The following is a 22,226-nucleotide window of genomic DNA, read 5'->3' on the forward strand; positions in this document are numbered from 1 at the left end:
ATGTTCACTGGGTCAGAGGGCACAATTATACACAGAGGCCAGGGTCAGCAATGGATTGCCTTTCTGCCAGCTCTTCTCAGTTTACCCATGACGCCAGGCCCCCACCCTATCATCTGAAGCACAAAATCCACATCAGAGTACCATTGACCATTGTGATAATCTGATATTTGCAACATTGTTATATTTTTAAGAAATGTACTCTCAAATAGTCATTTTTAACCAATTGTATTTAGAACAGCAAACAAATTAACATTTTTATAGTGCATGTGGTGTTAGTTTTCTGATGAGCTTTAGTTGTCTCCTAAAGACAAGGCATGTCATATGAACAATATACCAGTCCCTCTGTAAGAAGTTGTTATGTTGGGATCACAACAATTAATGCAAATTCAGCAATCCCTGTGAATTCTGTGCGATCTTGCAATTTCTCTTGGTCAGTCACAGCAACTTTACAGCAAATTTGAATAATTATTATTTATGCGGGTATCTCATTTCCTCGTAGAGTGCAGCATATAATTCTTTCAAGCGCCCTCCTTTCCTCTTGGTCTCTCTGTTTATTTTGAGACTTCTGCTGCTTAAGGACTGGAGCTCTATGCTTTTGTAAGAGTCATACCCACAGTGTCAGGGCTAACTGTTAGCATCACACAGCTAATGTTGCCCAGCGGTCATTAATGGGCTTAACCACAGTCGAGACGTCTTGGTTAAAGGTGTATGATTGTTGGGACAATTCAACGGCTTAGCAGCTGCTGCTGCTGTTCTAGCTTATGCCAACTGGGCGGAGAGCCGGAGCAGAGCAGCTGACAGGGACGGTTCTTTTTTTGTCATTTTCACTTGCCCTTGTCAGTTCGATTGCCTAAAAAAATGCCCATAAACATTGTAACATTTATTACATATTTTTTAAAGCTGCTTTATAGCTGCTGTTAAATCAGGCATTTAAGGCCACAAGAATCCTAAAAACAGCCCAGGAATACATAACAACATGGAGATGTGATGAAAGCGCACCACAGGTCATGACAGTTGACAAAAATCACCTGTCCCTGCTCCATGTCTATCAACATCCGTATTGTTTTGTTTACTGGATATATAAATGCACAATTCAAGCAGAAATGTCATACTTTCAAAACTGCCTGCAAAATTGATGTTCATCACAAGAAGCAATTGATGGAGTTTAGCAAACATGGCAAAGTAAATGCAGCTGAGGGTAGAGTAAGGAAGAAAAATCACAGTTCCTTGTAATATTTGGGAAAGTTCAATTGTTAAACATGCACTATGGATGACGTTTCTTCCTGGGCAATCTCTCCTTATTTTTGCGCAACATTATTGCACAAAAAAAACTCAAATGGTCCCATGGAAACATGGGGTTCTGTTTAACCTTATTTTATTTCTTAAATTAATTTAATGTTTGCACGCAATGTAAGCTGTCACATTGTATCACCTCAGCAAAAGTTTGCCACCCGCCTGCCTCTTTTTTTTTCATGCCATTCCTCCGGAGTTGTTAGTCTTCCCCTGCGTGACCACTGACAGGCCTTTACGGTAAAGAGCTGGAGAAGCTGAAAGGACGTGTGTGTGTGTGCGAGAACACCCTGCTCTCCTTGTGTGAATACATTAATTCATTTACCACTTCGAGGTCGCCAAAACCAAATATTTGCCCCTGCACATATTTAATATTTATGATGACGAAAGCAAATATTGCCTGGTGGATTGAGTGACACGGAGAGGTCAAGCTCTGGGCTTGGCCGGAGGGGGCAAGAGGGAATGTTATTGGTGTGTGCGGGGGGGTGTGAATGTGTGTGTGTGCTCTCCTGAGAGAGCCAGTCCACATCTTAGGAGCAGAGCACACTGCTCTGTTTGCCCTGAAACACACATGCAAATATGACACGGTTCAGCAAACAATTTACATGAATTTGTGTATTATGGATTCATGAGCTTAAATCTCAAGTTGTCTCCTAGAAAGGACAGCTGTGTTGATGAAAGAGTCTTAAAGTGTGCGCGTTGGTTAGGACGAAAGAGGGAGTGTGTTGGCCTTTGGTTATGTGCATGTACCTGAGTTAACACGTATTAACATTTACATCTGTGTGAGTAGGGGTCTACATCTTTGCGTGGACGATTGTACATGAACGTGCTGTGGAAGTGTATATGTTCCAATGAGGTGATCCATTAGGGGGGACAGTTTTACGAGCTGGTCTCAGATCTGGATCAGCTCAGATGAGATCCTGTTTCCTTTGGAATGATCTCCCTCACCACTGATTCCGGCTCAAGAGCTGCATGACTAAATGGTGCATACCTAATCTCTTTTGAACTGCAACCCAAAAGAAGCAGCTTTAAATTGTAATATCAAGTTTGCTGACAAGCTCTACTTTCAGATTAAGTTGCATGTAGGTTTTGTAAATTTATAGCTCTTTGCTTTAGTTGAACAAGATGGCGAGAAAGACTTGAGGTGGCTCTCACACATTTGTCTACGCGCAATGGCTTCTCATTTTTGTAAAAATGAGCACACGCATGCTTTCATATGTGTAAAAGTATGTGATGTTAACGCGACACATAGGCCAAGCCTGTGCATCCCACCCACCATTCAGGCAACCTCACCATGACCTCAGAGACTGATAGGGTTTGAGGAAGCAAACTCAGGAGATCTCTTATACACAGAGATCACCTCTTCACCTCCCTGCCCCTATCTCCCCACATTTCTGCCTTTTATCCTTTCTTTCATATGAGCTATCTTTCTCTTTGCCCTTCCTCCTTTCACCTCTGATAAGTTATTGTGCAAGTTTTGTGGAATGTACACAGGCCAAAGATCTCGATGAAGTGTCATTGTTCTGTCTGTTGAAAGGCACTGTGCGCTCTTTTTTCTTCTTGTCCCTCGGATATGAGGGAGGGAAGAAAAGGCCTTCATGGCAGAGTGATAAAGAGGCTTTCAGTGAAAGAGACACAAAAAGATGAGGAAAGAAAAGGAGAAAATCCTAAGACAATATTTAACAGTGATTCACCTACAGTTCACACCACCAAGTCAAGATATGGACTTAGTGACTGAGTCAGGGGAAAGCAGGTATGAGTGTCCGCCAAATTATGAGTTTGCGCATGTGTATCAGAGAGAGATAAAGAGAGCTTATGCAGTTTTTGATAATTCCAACACACTTACCTTGCGCGTGCAATTTGAGTGCAAAATGTACATGTAAAAGGCTAACATGACAAAAGCAGAGGAAAAAAAACAGAAACAACAGCCCACTTTCCACACGCCACTGACAGCAAGTTATTCACAAGGAGGAAAAAATCATCCCAACTGGCCAATTTGAGTCTCTCTGCAGTCACTGTGACAGCCCAGGGGACCAATAGCTAAGAGTAATGGAGAGAGAGACAGCGAATGACAGAGTCCAGCTGAGACTCCAAGGACTCATCATATTAAAGCCCTCTTCATGTTGTTGAGGGAGTATGGATGGATGGATGGATGGATGGATTGATGGATGGAAGAAGGGGAAGGAGCATCATAGTGTTAGAGAAAATTGTTCACTGATTACAATGTCCACTGTGAGCTCTGCTGTTAATCTATTATAAAGAACAGCTGCTTTGTTGAAATCCAACTAAATGAAGGAAGATGAGAATAATACAGATTTACAAGTAACTGTCAGATATAAGAAAGATGAAATAACTCGTTTCGTTGTTTTAGATGTATCGTTTTTATTTGGAATTACAAAAACATAACACAAAAACAAGGAACATACAAAGAAAATGAATGAAAACTAGTTAGTGTTTATCTCCCCTACTAAAATCCCAGAATCATGTTAGGTACTCAGCATCAGCAAAAAAAAGAAGCTTTTGCCAAAGTCAAGCAATAATACATGAATAGGTAAAATTAAGAACCCAATGACTGATCCCTGTGGAACTACATAGGGAATAGCTCTATAGCCAGATAAAACACTTCTCCACCACAATTTTCTCATATGAAAATATTTTTTAAACTTTAAAATTGCAATACCACAGACACCACAAAGACGAAGTTTCTGTGATGACATAAATTGTTTAAGAATTCAGTATACTGGTTTTATCATCAGACTGTCAGTTCTGGTGAGAACAGAAGATGCTTGCCGTGCCCCAAAATAGATTTCGATGGCACAAAACCCCATGGTGCTTCACAGGATAAATGCTGATGAAATGCATGTCTTTGGACGTGTCTAGTGGGCAATTGTAGAAAGACAAGTGGAGTTACTTTGTGTAAATTAGTAGAATAAAGTAATTGTCATGAAGGGGATGGGGTCAAGGCCATGTTCATAGAAGTGGTGTGAAAGCAAGAGCCTGTGTGGGAATGACCTCACTGGGGCAGCTGGCAACACTCCCTCTCTCCTTTTGTCAACTCCAACCATTTGATGCCATTGAAACAGAGCAAGGCAGAGAGATTGAGAGAGCAAAGGCGAACGCTAGTGTGAAGGTGCAGAGCAGCGTGATGCAATGTGAGATAGCAGCTGAGTGAGTGCTCTGTGTGTGTGTGTGTATGTGTGTGTGGAGAAATGACTAAATTCCCTCTAATCGCACCAACCGCTCAAACTTTCTCCATTATTAGCTCTCACTCATCCCTCAATCTCCTCCTCATCATCATCATCTGTTCATCCTTTAAGCCCATTCTTTCTTTTTTCCCAGAAAGCAAAGGAAGAGGAGGTGGCAGTGGTTGTGGTGGTGGCATGGGGCGGGGAACTAGGTGATGTTTTGAAGGCTTTGAGAGTTCCACACCTGTGGGTGCAAGGACAGTTTGTAACCTTATCTCCTATGCTTTGTGTGTCTCCCTTTTCTTTGCCGCTGGATGTGAACAAATTGAGCATTGTGTTTAGGCAGGGGCCAGGAGGATTTTGAAGGAAGGAAGCCAGCGAGTCCAGGCGCTGCACAGCAGTAGCCTGAGACGAGAGAGATCAGGAGTGATTCCATGTGTAAGATTCCTTCCTTCTCACGGACAGTGCTAATGAAGTGTGTGCACCCTTTGTTAGACAGGCTCCTCACGCAGAGCCAAGCACTCTTACAGACACTCCAGACATGACTGTATTCTCAAAAACATCTTTGCAATGTATTTTTAGTGTCCTCGGGGTAACAGCAAGCAGTTACTGCACTGAAAGCATGCCAGTTTGTTGAAATATCTGATTTTAGGAAGTATCTGTTCATGCTAAAATAATCTTTATATATTTTACAATTAAGACGCAAATCACCGTCATTATTAAACCAAGACTTCCCGACTCTATTATTATCTACTTTAAAATATTATTTAAAACTTGATTTTAGGTCTTGCTGATTATTGTACAAAGAGAAAAAAGAGATAAACCACAGTGCATGTCATGGGTCACATTTGATCCTGTGATGTGAGCCTTTTTTTTAGCTCACAAACAACCACTTAACCTTGTACGACTGCAGGTTTTCAAAGACAATCTTACATAATTCTCCCTCTTTTCATGCACTTTTCTGAGTTAACATTATTTATGTGCAAGTGTCATCTTTCGTGCGTGTACATCAGAGGAGCATGTCTACGTAAAACTATCGGAGTCCTTATCCACTGTCACGCTGTCTTGTCTCCGCTCTGTTGAATGCAGATGAGGGAGGAAATTAGCCAGTGTGGGAATATCAGAAGAGACAGATACCCCTGTCACCATGCATCCTAATAAAAAAGACTCCTGTTTCCAATTATAGCCAGCTGTAATGATAACACGATGTGAGCAGCAAGACAATAGCGCAACTGCGCGTCTCAGTCTTGTGCATGAGATAGGGCGAAAAGAGGGGAGGAGGTGATGAGCTGAAGACAGAAAGAGGGGACAGGATGAGGGGCAGATATGAACTGCCAGAGTAAAAGCAGGAAACAATGACAGTGAACTGGAGGGCAAGAACTTTTAGGGTATTTTTAGGCTCATCTCTTCCAAGGATATTGGACACTGTCATGTGGGAAGACGCAGGGGCGCAGACCAAGATAAAATAAACACACGGGTCCAAATGATAGCTTGAAGTATTTATAATGTACTGCTGCTATGTCTTGCTAGACAGAACTTGGACAGATCAGGCCGATAAATTAAGCACTCCAGCTGTTGCTTTTTGTTTTCTTATTTCAAATGTACTCTGTTAACCTCTACTTCTATTATTATCGCTGCCAAAGTCTTCATCGTGGTGCTCCTTGGGACTCGAGAAGCTACCGAGAAGCTTCCAGGACCACAACTTGCGCTCCCTCGACCTTTTTTACTCCCACTCCACACTCTATCTGTCTTGCTCACCCTAGCGTGACCCAAACATGCGGCCAGTGAATCCAATGCGTTTTCTATGGACATGCAGGGAAGGTATGGAGGCTCCAAACCAAACCTCAGCCATGCCAGGCCTATGAGGGAAGGAGGGGCCCCTTTTTGAGGAAGTCATCACAGAGTCCAAATAACAGGGCCGTCCCCGCCTGGGGCCCGCTGTCAGGCCAATGATCGATGGTCTGAGTCTCAGATGCCTGCCCCAACTGGCCAGTGGTGAACAAAGAGGGGCAAATATAGAGACAGAGAAGGGGTCATCCCTGCCATGGTGGGAATGACAGTCAACCAGAGCGAAGGATGGAGGGAGGAAGAGAGCGAAGAAGGGAGGGAGGTAGTGTAAACCCCAGCATGTTGATTGCTAGTCTCTTCTTTGATTCAAAAAACAGACATGTCGTGCTGTTTTATTTCGTTTGTAACGTGTCCAGAAATCGCCGGCATTGAGACAGCGCTACATTTTAGTGATTGCAGCTCCCGCAGCTGTGGCCACAGGAATGCAGCCTGCCTTCCTCGCCTCCTTCCTCTCCTCTCCGTCTCACCCGTCTATCTCTCATTCAAGCCTTCTCTCGTTTCCTCACCTCTATGCCTACCCTCCGTTCTCTCGCTCTCTCTGCCCTGAGGCGATGACTCCGGCTCTTCTGGGAAATCTCTGATTAACACTGAGGCCTTTTTTTTACCAAGAAGGCCGTCTCTTTTCCCTCCCTTTCCTCTTTTCTCCTCTTTCTAGCATTCAACACGCTCCTGAGGTTTAGCAAGCATCAGTCAGACCTCTGGAGGGTGCTCTGCTTGGCTTAAGAGGTATGTAAGAGACAGACCTTCTGTTGTACCAAAATTGGTGGTGATGATACACATTATCCACATTCAGCAGGCCTCATGAATACCATTTCCGTGTCCGTCCCCATGATATGGCTTCAACCCAGTCTAAAGATTTAAGGGTTGGAATATAGAAGCAAATTTAGGTAATTCAAAGGACATCCGCAGCATTTAGAGATTGAGAGGTTGTGGTTAAAAACATTCTGGCTGCAAAATGTAATAAATGTCAGTACTGGACTGGTTATGTTGATATGCCTACATGATTTTTCATTCTTCTTGTACTTAAAGGGATAGTTTGGATCTTTTGAAGTGGGTTTGCATGAGATACTTATCCATAGTCAGTAGATGCCAGTCAGCACACCCCCAGTTTGGAGAAACAAGACAGAGTCCCACATGAAGCTAAGCAATGAATTGCTGTGGAGGGGTCAGCAACAAAAAGTATTTTAGCCACGTAGAAAAGTCTCACCTAAAAATATCAGTATCTGTTTAAGTATATGCTATATTCAGAATATTTTAACTTACTTACCTTCCTGCTAGACAGAGACTTCCAAAGGAGGACTGAAGCCATTATACCTGTATCTTCAAAGCCAGACTCCATTGAGAAAAACTGTGTTTCAGTATCACTGAACGCAGGAGTTGCTTGTCTACCGCTCATTCTGTTTGTGTTATTGTGTGACTTTTGTGTTTAAAGGGTTTATTTGAATTTACCAAAGTCACACAAAAACACTAACTAACCGATCCGGTAGCTCCTGTGTTCATTGAACCAAAATTACAGTTTTCTGTCAATAAAGTCTGGCAGCTTTGATAAGGGCATAAAGGGAGCACAGCTCTTTGGATGGAAAGTTAAGGCTGTGAAAATACTCTTAATAAAGCATACAGTTAAACTGTTGCATATTTATTTTAGGTTGGAATATTTTTAAGTGGCTAGACAATTTTTTGCTTAGCTTTGTGTCAGCACTTCTGCAGCTTCTCCAAACTGGGGGTGTGCCACCAGACATCCTCTTTATGTAATACACTGACTATGAATAAGTATCACATACAAGCCCACTTCAAAAAATCTGAACTATCCCTCATATAGACAAGTGAAAAGATCTTGCCTTTTTTTCCCTTTTTTTCTTTCTTTTTTTGTTTAATCCTAACCGTTTTTTATGCCAGTGGAGCATCTAAGGATAGAGGGTGTGATATATGCTGTAAAATCTATGAATCCCTTTGAGCAAAAGCTCTGATTTTGAGCCACACACATAAAATTTTACACCAGTTTCAACACTGCTGCAGTAAGGTTTTTACCTGAGCTTTGTCAGTGGGCTGTTCTCTTACAAACAAACTTCAATATTCTGTCCATGAAAAAAATGGCCAGGGCTGTCAGCTAATCTATCCTGAGCAACTGAGCTGAGCTTAAAGCAGAAAGCGTATTTTTAAGGGCTTTCACAACAGTCACTTTCCCACAACTGCGCCAAGTAAGGCTTACAAGAACCAAAGCCAAGTGCAGATGTTTAAAATGAGAAATAGACAGTGTTATTTGGCTATTTGAATCTTTTGACCAGCTTATAAATTGTTCTTGTAGCAGACAAATCATGAAGAGCATCAATAAAATGTAGTTTTGGGAGAAACCTCACTGATATTAGTAAGTGAGCTCAGGCCCCTGGAGAGGGAAACAGGCCATTGAGGGAGCCGAAGAGCTGTGCTCCCTTCGAGGCCCTGACACACAAGCACTTATTGTTGTCTCCCCTCTCCATATAAGTCAAACTAAGCTGACTGAATGTACTTGACCCCTCACCCACTCCTCTTTTTTCTCGCACTCCTCCACTCTTCCTCTTCTCTCCTCCTCTGCGTGTGGTCTCACTTTAACCACCTGTCTCCATCGCTGTTGGATTGTCCCATAACTAGACTAACATATAATTGAATGTGGTTTCACATACTTGAACCAACTCAAGTGTGTTTCTCCCCAAGGACTCCAGAATTAATTTTGCTGTTATTTAGGCGTGTCTTCTTGAAGCTCTTCATCTGATCATGACGCAACACTTGGTGTGGGCCATCACTCTGCTGGCTGCTCATCCTAAAAGAGATGTAATTGAGGGGTGTTGCTCTAGGAAACCAGATGCTGGTTAGGACAAAGTATATACCTATTCCTTTACATAGTTACTGTGAGAAACGGAATAAAAACCTTGATGGGGTTCTGAATGAGAGGGGGCATCTCAAAATGAAACACTAATAAAATTTGACTTCTGCTATTCAATTCAATAGCTTCTTTGCATATAACAAAATACATTGGTGCGCTTTACAGATGGAGGGCAGGGAACTAAAAGCAAAGATTACCAGCACTGCACAAATGATTTGCACTGTTTTCGGCTTCTTCAATTGACCTAAAGGGGAAAAGTTAAAAAAACACTCACGGACATACAGCAGCAGATGCTGTACAAAAATCTCTGTCTTTATTTACATTGTGCTGTGACAACTTCTCCATGTTTTTAGCCATGATCTAGGTGTTTAGTAGTGTTTTAGCACACCTCCCGTAGGAAGAAAATTGCACCTAAAGTTTGTGAATGATCGCTAGCAATGTTGGCCTGACAGGGGTGCTTCCATGTAATGTTATGGAGTTTAAATTTAAAAAAAAATAAATAAATTAAAAAAAAAATGTTATACTCAAGCACATTTACTCACCTGGGCAAAAGCAAAAGGGCAGTTGTTTCAGTCGTGGACTCAACTGCACTCAAAAAAATATGTTTTCATTGGCTTCTCATGAAATGTTATTATAGTTAAAAATTACAAAATTTGTAATGACACTAGACAAAACGGCCATTTAACAATACCTGCTGCCTGCAGGTTCATCCAGCCCTTTAATGTAGTCACATTCCTCGATTTCCCATTAATGCAGTATATAAAGTGATTACGTCTTACCCTCCTTCGAAATGTTGAGTGTCACGTGATTACAAACAAGCTATTCAGCATGATTAAATGTTATTTAATTGGATCAGTATAATTCATTTAAATCTGTCCTGCATAACTATATTCTCTTTAGCTGAATTCAGCCGGCCAAGCACAGTTCATATTTTAATTGAGTTTTTACAGTAGGGATTAAAAACATAAAACAAATCAACATGTTATAGAAAAACTACCCATGCAGTCAAGCATCACAAAAATGGCATTTGATAAGCCCAAAGCGGGAGTCAGCTGAAAAAACGAATCTCTCATCAGTGTAAAGTACATAATGATAAATGAATCAATCACTGGTTATTTTACTCTTTGGCTCGACACTCTCAAGTGGCACCTTAAGGACTTCAGCTTTAATTGTTCTGTGGAGGGGTAACCAGAGCGGCCAGTAATAGCGGCAGCTCTCACCATGTCTGACAAAGATTTCAATCAGCTGCACGCTGCACGCTGCTTGTTCAAGTTACCATACAAACTGTGTTCTCTGAGCTCCTCACTGTGTCTTACTATTTTTATGTACTGTGTGTTGCTAAGCCAGGCTGCAGCACAGTAACTACTCAAATAAAACAGAGCTGTCATTTTGCCATGAAGATTTGATCTCGCCCACCTCAGCTAACACAGCAGTGTTGCTAAAAAGGCTGTCTTTGTGTAGTATGACGAAGTTACATTCTGCGTGTGTTTATTGCTTGTAGAAGGCTCAACTCAGACGTGTCTCGGTGTCTATATGCGGAGTATGACCATCATGTTTAAGTGTGTTGTCTTCTTTTTCTCTGAGGGCCAGACAGAGCTAATTAGCTGGCAGGAAATGAGTCAAGTCCCCATTGCAGTGAGGATGATGTTTAGAGGAAATGACCGTAGATGACCAACCGAAAAAGAGGGATGACTGAACCTGGGAATGTGTGCGTGTTTTGTAATCCACTGTGTCAATTGCAATCCTTGTATGGCAAAATGGAAATGTTGCTGTGGAGCCTGCTCCCTTCAGAAATACAATATAATTTCATGCATATGCTGAAGCATGCCATGAGTGTGAAGTGAGTCAGAGAAATATGCAATGCCCACAAGAACCACCCACAATACCTGCATCTTGAGTACTGCACCTCTGGAACTGCATTTTTAAAAAAAAGACTTTAAGAGATGTCTTTTCACCTGTATTCAGCATTGTTAAATCAAGTGTAGAAAAGTTATGCATTGTATTTGCTACACAGACATTTGCACTTGGCGGGATTTTGAAATGAAATGTCTTACTTGCCTGTGTCTAGGCTTTGTGTTTTTTTCTGAGTAGTAGAACATGTATTTAGGCCTCCATGTCTGCGATAGCTGTAGCTGGAAGTATTATGTTTCCAGGTTGTTCGTCTGCCCTTCACATTCTGGTGAACGCAAAATCTCATGCCTTGAGGGAATTTCTTCAAAGTTGGCACAAAAGTCCACTTGGATTCAGTGATGAAGTGATTAAATTTTGGTTGTCATAGGTCCAAGATAGCTCCAAGATCAAGGTCGCTGTGATCTATCATTCTTGTTATCACGATATCTCAATAACACTTTGAGGGAATTTCTTCAGATTTGGCAAAATCGGCCACTTGGATTCAACAATGGACTGATTAGAGTTTGGTGATCCGTGCTCATTGTGACCTTGCGCCTATCTCATTCTCATGAAAACAATATCTCAATAAGGCCTTGAAGGGATTATTTAAATTTGGCACAAACATTCACTTGGACTCAAGAATGAACTCATTAGAATTTGGTAGTCAAAGGTCAAAATTACTGTGACCTCGCAAGCAACCTTTTTGTCCATAACTTGTGAATTCATATGGTGATTATGGCAACATTTCACAAAAATGTCAAAAGGCATTGATGACAATTTATTTCCAAAATGACAACTTTGCTGTGATATCATAATTAAACTGTAAGAGCAACTGGACTCATAGGCTTACAACTGCCAGGCAGTCTTGTAGTTCTTTTGTTGTTGTAATCTTTAAGATAATATTTAAGTTCCACCTTACAGTTGTTTTGCCTTCATTTCTTTCTGTTTTCTTCCATTTCAACTGCTTACATTGTATCCACCAGGACCTATGCAGGTGGGCAGCATTGGAGCGCTGAAGGTGGAATGCTGATAAGATGAGATATGGTAGTAGGTCTGTGCATGCATTGGTGTGTAAGTGTGTTGTGTTATTTCTAATGTGAGGCAGATCATTTGGTCTGCTGCTTTAAAACAAAGGGGCTCTGGTCCAGTTTACTCCCATGGGGAGGCTACCTTTGGCCAGGAGAGAGAGAGAGAGAATGAAACCACGTAGCTTGTGGGGCTCTCCACTGCTCACTCCTCCACACACTGCTTTATGGGAGGGTCAAGGTAGTTAACTAGTGGCAGGCGTTCAGATGGGTTCTGCTCCGACTTCAAACAGAGAACATTATGGCCGTGCGCGCTCGCAGGATATTGCACTGTAAGGCCACTGAACACGACTGGGTTAGAGAGAGGAGGCTTTGTATTGAGCCCATTAGAGCCCTAAACCGCTACTAATGAAGCCGTTTCCTGTACAAACGGAGCGGCTCAGGGGAAACTGGCTCAAGCTTTTAATAAGGCCCTCTCCAATCCCAGTTAAGATGCTGGAATTTTTTATCTGGGTACTGAGTGGGTTAGCACTGGTTCCAAGCAGAACCTCCGTTTGGAAAAGTTAATTACGCATGATTAATGGAGCGTTTTCCTTCCAATGATATCTGTGACAGCACAAAGCTGTCGTAAGGCTTGTCAGGCCCAATTCGAGCTGAATAAGTATTTATGTGATCGCATGTGATGGGCCTCCTCTCACCAGCACCAGCCCTCATCAATCAAGCCCTGCTGCTCGCAGTAGTGGGAAATTGGTCTATCAGTGCGGCTGCCTACTACCCCCTCACCCCCTCCACACACCCCACTGCCAACACCGCCACCTCCCTCCCTCCCCATTCAATCAGGCCCGAGGCTACAATGCTTCTTTAGCTCTTACTTCTGACCAACGCAGGGGTCACGGGGGGGAAAGTGGGAGCCAGAGCTGAGCCCATCCATTACAGCTCTTGTTTCTCTCGGTGGCAGCCGGACGACGGGATTCTATTAAGAACTCCGTCTATTCAGCACTGAGATTACACCAGGGCCCTCTCGCCTAGCACACCTCACCACCAACCCCCGAGCCCTCACCAAAACCCTATACCCACCCTAGGGGCCTTATAGCCCCCTACCGCCGCCGCCAGCCCACAACAGCTCCGTCATGCTTCCCCTCCTTTCTCCTGTTTTCTTACACTTCCCACTCGAAGTGTTGGGTTTTTTTCTGCAGCCAGAATGACAATAATCACTAAGAAAAAGAGAATGAAAAAGAAAGACAGGAGGAAAACCTTGGAGGAAAATGAGAGCAGACACTCTAACCTGTTCCTGGTTGGATGTGGACATGCTGGCTGTCTGCCTGCCTGGACAGCATTTGGCCTACAAGCACTGCCACACGGAGGCATGCAGGGAATGAACACACACACACAAACCAGAGCCATACTCTCCCTCTCAAACAGAGGGAAGACGTAGAGCTTCAGCACCTGGCTAAGAGACCGGGGTCATCTCCACCACAGTATAAACACACTTAGATGGGTAACATCACAAACACAACTCTGCTGCAGTTACGTCGTAAACACCCGCCGACACCAGATCAAACCGCCACTCCTCCGATGTTTAAGAAGCTCGTTTGTCTCCTGCCGGCCTGAAGAGACTCTTCATTTACTTAATATGTGTTAGCACTTGAGAGAGAGAAAAAGAGGGGAGTGCTGCTGGGGTCGCGCCCCCTGCCTGGATGGATGGGGGTCTTCCTGTCAAGGAGAAGGAGAGAGACAGCGCTCCTGTCAAACAAACAGAAATTTAATACGTTGCCTTCTATCAGGATGTCCACAGTGTGTACATACTCTCTTAGGCTTGATTATGAATAACCCGCTCTATCTTATAAACAAGTGGAGTGAAGGCATTCATCAGGGATAGAGAGGTAAGGGTGTGAAGAAGGTGGAATGTTCTCTCCTCCAACGAGAGCCTGCTGTCGGATGGAGGAGAGGAGAAGAGGGGACAAGAAGGAGTAAAGCCTAAACAGAAGGTGGATGAGAGGTTAGAGGAAACTTGAGGAATAGGGTTGGGTACCAAACCTCAGTGCCATACAACCAGTGCCCACTGGACCAAATCATAATGCAGATTTTGGTGCCTCTATTCTGTGCCACATTGTGTTGAATAACAAGACAGAGAGTGAGCATGAGTGAGAGATAAAGCGCAAGCGTGTGTGTACGGTGACAATGAGGCTGCGGCGAGCAGAGCAGAGACGTTAAGTGGCAGTGCAATATGGGAACAGTTTAGGCTGTTTGTCAGTGAATAAATGCTACAACTACAAAAGTCTCAAGCTAAGCTCCCGTGTCTTTCTTGTTTGTCACCTGCTGATTAAAATGAAGGGGGTTTGCTCCAAAGTTAGCGAGCTAAGTTGGCCTCTCAGACTCCCTTAAGGTGCACAGTTAAGGAGGACGACCTGTTCTCATTGTAGTGACCGTCGTAGCCACTCCTAAGTGAGGCAATTACAGAACCCAAATAAAAATTATTTTGCTGTTAGTAGTCCCGCAACTGTTATTAAGTGTTAAATTATTGTAGTTGGGTTGTTTTTTTAAATGCTTTGTATGTATCCCTATTGATACTGTATTTTTAAGTATACTTTAAATTGTTAACTATACTGTAACAATTTGAAGTTTATATTTGCCTTTGCAATGAAAAAAATATCAACTTTTGAGTGTCATTAACTGTTCTGAACTTTAATTTTTAAAAAGTACCAGTTTAGGTACCATTTTAATATTATAGGTTTAGTACTAGTATTGCAAAAAACCCAAACAATACCCAACCCTAGAGAGGAGAAGGGCTCCAGGAGTGAAGAAGCAACAGCAGCAGGAGAGAAAAACAAAAGGGATAAATAAAGAAGAGAGAGGAAAGAGGAGACGAGACAAGGAAGGAAAAGAAAGTAGAGTAAAGGAAGACAGGGCAGATGCTTGTCCTGGGCAGGGAGAGGACACTCAGGGTGGGGCTGTGTGAGGTTTACTCTTCTCAGTGCTTTGCCACATGGTTTGGAGTTGGCAGCCAGCTTGCGGGTTAACAGGATCGGAATGCTTCTTTAGGGGCAGCGTAATCAGCACCAACTTCCTCTGATTGAGAACCCGTAGGCCTCGCTCTCCGCCTCTTTTGTTTTAGCTGGGCTCCGCTGACAGCACAGAGGAAGCAGCCGTCCGACACTCAGGGGAGATGTTAAATGTGCATAAACACACAGAAAGAAACTGACAAACTTCAGTGCGACTAATGTGTTCGCGCGTTGATGTGCGCTCGTGCCATCTGTGCGCATAGATGCACACGCTTGTTTGTGTGTCTTGGCGATGTTATGCACCCACACTGCCGGCCTCTCCCACTGGAAAACACGCAAGATGTGAGTGAGAGAGGTTGTGTGAGGGATACTCTGCACACTGGCTCCGTGCTCTGTCAGGCCAGTCATCTCCAGCTGCCCGCCTGAGACTTTTGTCTTTGTTAAATGTTGTGTGACAATGAGATTTTCCAAAGTGCCATCTAGATAAAGAAGTGGATTGAGAGAGAGGGAGCAGGAGGAGGGGAGGGACTCCGATAAGATGGTCTGGTCATAGTCCAGCGGCCCTTCATCACTGCTGCAGCCCCAGATATATCTCCTTTCTGTCTCCGAAGCACACACACCTTCATCACTTTGTCTCTCTATCACACAAACTCATACACACACTTCTACGACTGCACCCAATCTCAATACACACAAACACACAAACACCTCTATTCCATCACCGCAGCTCTAGATCCTCAATCGATCCTCGCAGCACCCCAGCTCCCAGCAGACACCTGCAGGTGATTGATCCCCAAATCAGTTCCTCACAACCCCAGTGCCGTAAAAACCATAACAACCCATCATAAAAGCTGATTTATCTTCACCTCGCCCTGGGCCTCACAGTTAGAATATTAACCCAAAAGTGTATGACACCAGAATGATTGGTTTGGAATTGAATAAACCTCGGGAGTATTGACGCGCATGTCTGATGGTTCATATCAAGTCTGACTGCAGAAATGTGCCAAGTGAGATTGCATTATCTCAGGATAGGGCCTTCTGCAGACACACACACATTCATGGAGAACTTTTGTTGGGGTGATTGTGTCTGCTCTTGTATTTACAAGCCTGCATGCACCACGTTATCATTGTCATTAAATCATCTTGAAATTTCCACTAGCCAGATTCATTTTTGTGTAGGAGGTCATTAAAAATGAATAATAACCATCAAACTACTAGTTTAACATATATGAGGATTTTGGTTTGATATAATGCATACTGTAGAACACAGTTCTTTTCCTATGGCAAATACTGTATATGTGAAATCGCATACAAAATTATTGATAACTTTTTGCAGGATTTTGCATTGTTATTCAATATTTATCATTATACAGTATATATCCTTAACCTAATGAAGCCATGTAAAATTCACTAAATTTACCTAAAATGCCTATCCAAGGCTCACCCAAAGTAAACTGACTGCAGTCCTTGTTCCCTTTTAAGCACTCGTATGGGCTGATTTGAAAGATGAAGCTCCTTTTTTTCCTCAAAACAGTCAGAATCACTGTAAGTGCCTCTTTTATTGAGTTATATCAGCCTAAACACACAGGAACAAAATGTTTTTTTTCATGTTGGCCTAAATATTTTCTTTAAAAAAGATGGTGTAGATGACTAGAACTGGGAGACATTAACTGGTAAAAACACTGGGGCATCAGTACGAAGCATCACACAGTCCAAATTCACAGTAGATAACAATATCACAGAAAATAAACCTTTTTTTTAAGGTTATTTCCAGGGTGAACCATGTACTGAATGTGTGAATATGAGGGGAAAACAAATAAACACAGACATAAATGTCTGTTTAGCTTACTGTATAAAAAAACACTTCTACAAAACCTCAATTGATAAGAAAGACTGCTTTTTCTACATTTAGTGACAATGTTTTCGCCCACATCGCCTGCTTAACACGTGAAGTATGAATTAAAGAGGGATAAATATTTGATAGAGTTTAACATACAAGTAGGAGTTTAACGCAGCTCCTATGTATATTATAGTTAAACTGCTTTAAACTATGACCGTGAATTCATTTTGTCGACATGTCATTTTTTGTTTTTCTGTTTTGTTGTTGAGTGTTTATGTGTTTTCGTGTGTGTCCGTGCATTACACCATGTGTGTGTTCCTGTAGGAAGTAGTGCCCAAGCCACATTTTAATGAGAGCGTTGGTCTAAATGCCAGAAGCATGGTGTACTGGCAGCAGCACCAGCATGTGCCCTGCACTCAGCAGTGCAACAAGCTCCCGGGTTAAATATAATCCCAGCCTAACTCAGGGGCCTCTTTGATGCTACTGAAAGCCAGTGAAGCCTTTAATGGGAGCCACTCTGTGTCCCTGTGTTATGTGTGAGCCGCTCAGCTTTCCTTCATTTTAGGGTTGTTGCAACTGATTTGTTGTTTTCTGAGTTAATTCTGACTTTAATCATGCCCACAAACACTGAGCTGACCTGCTCTGGGTAACAAATTCTTGTGTGTGTGTGTGTGTGTGTGTGTGTGTGTGTGTGTGTGTGTGTGTGTGTGTGTGTGTGTGTGTTTTAGGGGTTTTTGTGTGTGTGCATGACGGACAGACTGAACAAGCTTCTACAATCTGCTTACGCTTTGCACTTACTCAAGTACATTTTCTCACTTTCTCACATTGCAGTTTGACCACTTGTAAATTTTGTATAAGAAATACCCATCAGTCCCACTTGTCATGTTTTTCTCCTCAGTACAAGAATGTAAGCCTTTTTCTTTGTTTCAGAAAAACGGGAAACACTCACTAAAAGTACACACACAAAAGGAGCTGTGTATCTGTGAGCCATAAACTGTTGGGTGTCTGTTTCTGCACCTGTGTGGCCGAAGGGAAAATGGTCTTTTTCTCTAAAGTCAGTGCTCTGTCTAATGAATAAGAAAAGATAAACTTGATTAATCCTACACTTGGGGAAATTCACTAACTTGCTTTTTTGCTTAAGTTTATTGTAAAGATAACCTAAGGCTGGGTAATAAAGAAAAAAAACAGGTATCACAATATTTTTGGCCAAATACCTCAATATTTATATTTCAGTTGTATTATATTATTAACCGTAGGTTCTTTTGCAAAACAGTACAGTTTGGTAATTTCAGAAAATTACATCACTTTACTGTAATTCAGCCTTTAAAACAAAGAAACAGCTTGTTAAATTATGACATCCAGACTCTAAGATGATATCTAGTCTCACATCACAATATTGATATGTTGCCCAGCCCTATAACCTATTATTGATTTATTGTCTCCAGTCAGCATTTATGCAACTCTGATATGCTTTCATCATTCATTAATATGATAAAAGTAGCCTTTGGGGATGGGAGAAAAATCAATACAGCATAGTGTCATAATATTTTGTGTGATACTACTATATCAAAACACTGGTACCAACTTATTCATATTGCAAATACAAAAAAAATTGTTAGCCTACTAGAATGATAGAAATTGATTGTTTTTTTTACTCCACTATATATATTTTGCTGTAGTAAAACTCTATCTCATTAGAAGTTGACAAAGTTTTTCCTTAATTTGCAGTTGGGAGAAGGTAATAAATTGCAATATATTTTATCACATTATTCAGCGTTATACGCAAAACACTTTATATCTCAGCAATATTGTATCGAGACCTAAGTGTTGTGATAATATCGTATCATGGGTCCTCTGGTGATTCCCACCACTAGTAGCTTGTTCTTTCTTTCTCTTATGGCTGCACAATATTTAACTGTCATGGCAGCATCCTCTCCTGTCACACTGAACAAGTGTTACGTCTGTCCGATATCCTCCAGCATTAAAATATTAGCCTTCCAATTGGACACGGTATATGAAAAGCAGATTGTCTTAGTGTCGCAGCAGCGTGCTGACTTTAAACGTGAGAAGAGAGCTCAATAAATGTAATGGATGTGTGACACTTGAACATCTGAAGTGCCTGTGCTCAGTTCCACACCGCTCTACCTCTTGTACATAAAAAGCTCCTTTAAAGATGATATCTATGAGCGTTTTAGAGCCGATTTGTTCACCCTGCGGCGACCGGCAACATGCTCTAATTACCTCCCCCCTTTCTCCGGCTGGATTGGGGTGGAGTGGGTTGTTTAAGTTTCCAGCCTGTCCCTTGCGTAAAGGAGCTGTGTGCCCACTGAATTTATGCTTGAAAAACGTGACCTTTGACTCTTGTGCAGCTTTATCGCACCCCGTAGCCCACATACAGTGTGGCCCTGTATGCTGAGGCTCTGTGGAGGAAGTGTCTGTGATTACCACTGCCTGTACTACTTTCTGTAGATCGTTGCCACCCCCCATGCCTCACCCCTCTCTCCCTCTTCCACCATCTCAATGTCCCCCACCCCGCTGCAGCCACTTTAAAGGTTGTTTAAAAACAATTACATTCAAATTAACTTTTAAATGTTGCATAATATCCACCTCCCAGTTTTACATTTACCTCCTCCTCCTGATGCTCGGATCATTTTTAGTGGTGGCTTGGGCTGCCCCTATGATCCAGTGAGCACGTCTCGCTGCAGCGCTCGGTCACATTGTGCCCTTCCTGCTGTCAGTGTCGATTTTAATACAAGAAAAAATATAGATCATTCACGCTCACATTTATGTGGTGGAGTTTTAGTGCATTTATCGGCCCTGCATACAAGGGCATAGCTTGTGTTTCAGCATTGGGGGGGGGACACATATGAAACAGGAGGAAATGCCAGAAATTTTTTAGCGTCAAACACATAATTTTCATGCATTCTGGTGAATGTTTAAGCACCAATTTGTGCAGTTTCTGCATCAGTTTATGGCATATTTGGCCTCTTCTACTTTAGTGTCCCCTGCATCTCCCCCAAAATCTACTCCTATGTTTTCACATGCACCTTTTAATCCAGCTCTTCTTCTGCAACACAGATCACAGTCCAGATTCTGGTTAGTAATATATTTTGTGGGCATTCTGGTATTTTATTGTTTTAATGTAATGTAAATCACTTAAGTTTGTTTCTCTCTCTCTTAATTAGACTGCAGCTTAGGGTAGCAAATGCATTTTAAATGATGGAGAAAAAAAAGCAGTTTGCAAGACATCTCTCTCACATGTCCTTGTCGCAACTGTTAAATGAGATGAGATCATTCATGTCTCCTTATAAATCCTCTCAATGAAGCATCATGTCCTGTGTTGCCCTGCCCTGTTTAAATATTGACACTTATCTCTATAAAGCTGATGAAACAAATGGGATTATTTCACACTTTTTAGGTTTTTAATAAAGGATTTGTCAGTATAGACATGCATTCGGTGCTGTGGCCGACCTGTCACTGTGAGGAGCTGTCAGAGCCCAGAACAGACAGTGCCAAAACAAAATGACCGGGTGCTAATTCAGCAAACACGCCGGGCCTATTCCCTCACTGGCCACAGAATTTGTCAAGAAATCATCCCTCTCTCTTTCTCTCTCTGTCGGAATGCCTGGCTAACCCCCGGCAAATGAAAATAATCCAAAGTAATTAGAAGTGAGCTAGTCTGGTCCTGAGAGCCCCCGGGCGGCCGGGTAAACATGGCGGAGGGGCCAGTGGAAGGGGAGGAGGGGGAGGGGGGTGCTGACCTTGTCCACATAAAGCAGTGATTTATGAAGTGCAGGGCACAGCAGCAGGGCTTCTGTCTTCTCCCGCAGAACCAAATTACTGAGGTGGAGATTAACACGCTGCTCACAACGGGCCTACCTCCAGACCCAAGGAAATTTTTTTTATTTACATTTTCCCCTTTCATTTCCTCGGCTCTGTTTTAATGGTAATTGGGCTTTATCAGGAGTGTCAAAACTTTTTTGAATGAGGGGGCCAGATTAGATAATGTGAAAATACCTGCTTCTGACATTAAATGCGTTATTTAAAAAAATCCCATACAAATGACAAAAATGCAAATGTATCACCTTTAAGTGCAATAGTATTCAAATTTCCACGACTCCTTTTGCTTAGACTTTATGCGTCCTTGCTGTGGCCATGTCTGCTACATTGGGGAATATCTGGTGTTATGTAACTATTTGTCTGCGTCTTTATTGTCTGATTATGAAAACATATTAGTTTCACTTACATACTTGATGCACATCTACAAACCGAATGATTATCTTGTCATGACATTGGTGTTGTCTGCGAACAAAACACATTTCAATATTTTTGATACTTTATGTATGCTGTTCATATATAGAGCAATTTAGGAATTAGTACAGACCCCTGTGGATGTTGTTTAACTAACCAATATTGTGTTGATCAAAAAGCATATTTTGAAAGACAAGCAGAGGGCAATATAAAATTGGTTTTAGGGCCACAGTTTGCCCCCTGCCTGGAGTTTGGACACGATTGGGCTATATGGACACCAGGTTCTGTGCTTCAGGGACTTAGAGCTTCACATGCATTGTGCACTAATCTCGGCTGATGGACGCGTTAATTAAAGAAAAAGTTGCCGAGTGTTGTGCAAACCGTCCGTTTGAGCTTTAAATGAGTTTTTACCACTTGATTGAATCGCCCCGCATTTAAGTAAAATAAAATGCGCAGGGGGGCCTCGTGTATACAGAGTCATGATGGAGGCTTAATGCAGCTTTTCGCTGGGTGTCAATGGGAGGTCTCGCCGTGAATGGTAGAACTATTTCATGTGGATTTGGCTGCGATATTTTCTTTCTCTCCTCTCGCTTGCTCTCTCTCTCTCTCGTTTTTTTTCTTTCCGCTCTCCTGGAGGATGTGCTGGAATGCACCACACAGGCCTACACAGTGTTTCCATGTGGCCCCTCGGCTGCAGCGGCAGGCTCTGCAGCTCGCTGGCTGGCTGGAGTCAGTTTGCAACCCACACGGGAATCCCCCTCTTCTCCAGACTGTCCCATCTGACTTCACATAGATGGAGCAGAAAACACTTTTTTCTAATACCCGAGAATATTACTGCAAAGTTATCCAAAGCGTGAAAAAAAGAACAGGCCCGTGTTAAAACCATGAAGCTGAACCTCAGATCAAATATGAAGCTATTTGATCATAAAAATTCTCCACATTCATGTATGAATTGCTTTTTGCGTGACTGAACTCCTTAAAACAAACAAGAAAGCCGCAAGCAAAATAAGCACAGGCCCCATTTAAGCAATTTAA

The 22,226-nt window shown here is 42.4% G+C and overlaps 1 protein-coding gene across 1 annotated transcript in view; it reads left to right on the top strand.

The window, feature by feature from the left end:
* The window catches only part of mecom (MDS1 and EVI1 complex locus), a 147,415-nt gene that overhangs the window by 91,768 nt on the left and 33,421 nt on the right, over window positions 1-22,226 (top strand).

The sequence above is a fragment of the Plectropomus leopardus genome, chromosome 5, assembly GCF_008729295.1.
Source record: "Plectropomus leopardus isolate mb chromosome 5, YSFRI_Pleo_2.0, whole genome shotgun sequence".
In the NCBI taxonomy this organism is placed as follows: domain Eukaryota; kingdom Metazoa; phylum Chordata; class Actinopteri; order Perciformes; family Serranidae; genus Plectropomus; species Plectropomus leopardus.